We start from the raw sequence: 4,562 nt of genomic DNA on the forward strand, positions 1-4,562 counted from the left end.
TGACGTTTCTCTTCTAGATAGGACAGAAACTGAGAACGCCACAGGAATTTCTCAGCATTGTTCACCTCTTGACAATCTGTGGGTTGTACAAAGGACAAATGACTTTCTGAGGCACGGAGAAGGCCAATTTTAGAGGACTGTCCAATCACCATAGACAAATATTTGTGTTCCTGGGGATTATTTGATTTTTATCAAAGCAAATTGAATTAGAAACATAATGTGTATTAAGTCATTGGTATTTACCGTCTAACTCTTTTTCCCATAGACATTGCCGTGCTACATCTGAGCTTGAAGTCATCAGTTAGACACACCATGTAATGATCCTTATCGTAGCTAGACAAAATAAAAGCCTCTTAGAAGCTGCTTCACAAGATAGCCGCATAACTTTCCTCACTGGAACTTGTTAAGCAAATAATGATTATTAAAAAGATTGGGCCAGTCTTTTACACCACTTTAAGAAGAACAATCTCAAGATGTCTAGCCTGTTCCACATTTGGAGAGACTGTGGTATCCAGAGCATGGAACAAAACCTCAGGCAACCTTCAGTAGCTTTTCTTCAATGCTCTGTGAACACTGATGCTGGCTTAGCATGATGTGTCTTCCAGGCACACCCTCTGTTAATTATATAAATGATTTCGTTTGTGCCTAAAACTGCTCAAAAGTTCACAAAAAACTTTGCAGATATTGTTCATGTCCACACTGAAGTTCATAAAGGCACAGATCTCAGTGGCTGATGTGTAACGTCTCTGCTCTTCATGAGACAGTTATCCTCTGAGTTACCAATAGGACATATATACAGGTTAATATGGTTAACAAATGTAGCATAGATTACAGATGTTAACACAGGTTCATGCTAAATACCCTTTCATGCTTACAGTCTTGCCGAGCAAGAAAGAGCTAAAATCAAAAGAAAGATCTAGAGGGGGAGGCATGGTTAAGACACACACAGAACAGAATCGAGCCCCACAGGCAGGACTGAGAGCCGGCTGTGGTCCTTTCTGCAGTTGTTATGTAAGGTACGGAGGAACAGAAGCTGCTGTGTTAGTCTGCACACAGCATGCCATTTTCGGGAAGATCCAGGGAGAACAGTTGATATTCCAGGCCCTTGTTTTATATACGAACTGAAGAAACCAGAAATTGAAGCTAAGCCAAGAGCTCAGTATAAGAGACTGTAAGATGCAGTGTCAGCAATTCAGGACAATTATCTGGCTACCAGAATTTATGACACCATGGCAAAGAAGTGCCCAAAGCAACTGTTTTGCATTCCTGATTTGTGTCCAAACATGTGGAGGATTTTGGAAGGCAGAACTATTTTTATTTTATTTTATTCACATTATTTAGACATCTACTATGTACCAGACATTGTAATAGGTGGGAGAAGAACTTTTAGTGAACTAGATCACACAATGCACACACACACACTTACACACTTATACACACACACACACACACACACACACACACACAAAACGGAGTTGGTTAATGAGTCGAATTTATTGGAAAAGGAAAACACAAAAGAGCCAAGAGGAGTCAGATTGAAAGGGTACAAACAGACAAACTGATTACATGTATATTTCCATAAAGAGGACATATACTAGAACACAAAGAATGGAATAACTCTAAAAAGACATATATATAAAAGTCGGATCAGGAAGAAGTGATGTTGCTGTGTGTGTGTGTGTGTGTGTGTGTGTGTGTGTTTGTGTGTGCCTCAACAAGGAAGTAGATATGTGTGTGGGAGTGTGGGGGAGCCTCTACAAGGAAGTAGATATGTGTGTGGAGGGGTAGGAATCTACAAGGAAGTGATGTTTGAAGATGTAAATAGGTCCAAGAATAAGCAGATATTCCAGTACGTGTGAGAATACTCTCGAGCCTCTCTCAAGGATCAGTTGCAAGGGACTACAGGTTAGAAAGGTCAAGATCCAGGGGCGATAGAGGCTAGTTAGCAAAGGAGGGTGTTCTGAGATGAAGGACGGGGAAGCTCTCAAAAGCCAAATTGTACAGTGGGAGGAACAAAAAGCTACTTGACGAGAGTAAGAGATTGGCCAGCTGACCAGTTCTAAAACTAGATTAGAGATAATGTCTGGAAAACAAATTTGGGAAAGTGAAGCAGACCACTGGTGCCAGTTTGTGTTGTTCAAATAAACGCATGGGAGAGGTAGGGATTAAAAAGTATCCCCAGGGCAAGGCATATAACCTGGGGATTTGTGGTAGCAACTGGGAGGATTTTCCCCTCTGGGCAACGCTGGTGCTGCAGTGAACAGCTGGAGCTTGGAAGTGAGTCACCCAGCGTGGGCTTGTTGGAGGTGAGTGTGGTGTGGGTGGGCCTGGGAGGGTATTTGAATGGCAAGATGGAAGAAGCAGAAAGGTCATCCATCTGCAAAGTGAGTGAAGCCTTAGGCTCTCTCTCCAAGGAGCGCTTTCGGAGGCTAACAGTGCGCAAGGCTTTCCCTATGAATTTTAAGCAAATGTGAACATTTGATAATACCAAGCAAACAACAATAAAAATCTCTTGGCTCTTCTCTTTTTTTTTTTTTTTGGTTTTTCGAGACAGGGTTTCTCTGTGGCTTTGAAGCCTGTCCTGGAATTGTAGTTTCTGAAATGATCCATTGAAGTCCTAATGCCTGGTACCTCCAAAAATGTGCCTTTAGTTGGAAAAAGGGTTGTTGTAGGTGTTATTAGTCAAATTAAGATGAATTTATTCCAGGGTAGCCCAGTGAGTTACATATCATTGCACACAGAAGACACTTGGACACAGAGACACTGTGGGGAGATGGCCACATGAACACAGAAGGACTCACAAAGCCTGTGACGAGGGAGGCAGCCTTGGCATGATATACCTGCCAGCCAGGGAATGTTACCCATTGATGGCCATCATGGGAGCTATGAGAGAGGCTGAATAAAGATCCCCTCAGAAAGCAGCCATGCTGAAAACACTTCAATGTCTCTATTCCCAACTCTGTGACAGTTTCTCAGATTTTCGCGATCCGACTTCAACAGTCCTAGGAATCTCACCTTTTTTACTATCTTCTAGTCCTTTCTCTCAGAAAGAAACCAGATTTGTTTTTTTCTGTCCAATATTCCCTACCCCTTCATTTAAAAATTATCCAAAAATCATGAAAATATTTTGATAGCGAAATATTTCAAAACATATAACAGACTTTATTCTTTCAAACATCTAGATTCATCAGATGACAATCTTTTTTGTATTCACTTCTACTTTTTACTCTCAGACAGAGATATTGCTGAAGTTCTTCCTTCTCCCAGCTTTCTGCCATTTCTCTTTTCATCCCTGATTCTTGTATATTCGTAAGGCTGTATCTAGAGCAACACTTTATTTATAAAGACTTTCCACTGTCACTCAGGATCACTCAGCTCATTGCCTCCTATGATGCTTTATTTACAGCGCATGGCAATGATCATATTATGTTTTAATTGTCATCTCTATCTTTGAGAAAAAAAAGTCTTGCTCCTAAGCCATTATCTGATGTCTATGCAAACCTAACCCTTGGTCAAAGTGAATTTTAATTCAGCAATGTGCTCATAAAAACCATTCTCCTGGACTGGTGAAATGTCTCAGTGGGGACAGTGGCACCTACATGGTAGGAGAGCACCAAATCTCTTATGATATCCTCTGACCTCTTTCATTTATATACCGTGGCATGTGTACTCCTCCAACCATAGCTAAATAAATGTAATAAAAAGTGTAAGGCCTTAATCCAGGATGACCTACCTTTCTTGCTTTAGAAGTTGTAACTTTATAAATTTTACTTATTTAGCATAGTGGAGTTATGATTCCCCCCAACTCTTCCTTTCCTCCTCTTGGTATATTGTTGGTACTCTGTTTCCCTTCTCTCTTGCTCTTGAACTTGACCCTGTTTTCTTAGACCAGTGGGAAGCAGCAGAAGTGACTTCATGCCAGTTCCCAGCCGGAGCTTTGGTCTCCCCAGTCTCCTCTCTCATCCCCAAGTCACCGCAGGATCCAGAATGAACCCAACCTGAAGGTCTGACTGCTGCAAAGCCTTACAGACCCTCAGTAAACCCACAGATGGTGGTTATTGAGAATTGGGCGATCGTCACACACCCTTAAAGCAGGAGGAATTTCTCTAGTGCAGTAGAGTCAGAACTAAAGCATACACAGTCACACTGGTCATCTACTTCTTCAGCTCAATTATTATTTATTTCCAGTAAATATTCCACAAAGTGTTTTACACACACACACACACACACACACACACACACACACACACACACACCTCCCTCAGCAAAAGCTGTAGAGGCCCAAAAATGTGAGCTTAACTCAACCTTGTCTGAAGGTCAAGAGTTTTAGCTTGTTCAAAGTTATTAACAACAACAAGTGTGGCTACACAAACCACACCCTGTGGTTACTTGGTCTTTTTCACATTAAGATGGCCCATATAGGTAGATCCACTCCACCCTGACCAATGGTCAGGATATTCAAGCATACTTTTGCTTCTTCTTCTTCTTCTTCTTCTTCTTCTTCTTCTTCTTCTTCTTCTTCTTCTTCTTCTTCTTCTTCTTCTTCTTCTTCTTCTTCTTCT

This window comes from Microtus ochrogaster, chromosome 10, assembly GCF_000317375.1.
Source record: "Microtus ochrogaster isolate Prairie Vole_2 chromosome 10, MicOch1.0, whole genome shotgun sequence".
NCBI lineage: Eukaryota > Metazoa > Chordata > Mammalia > Rodentia > Cricetidae > Microtus > Microtus ochrogaster.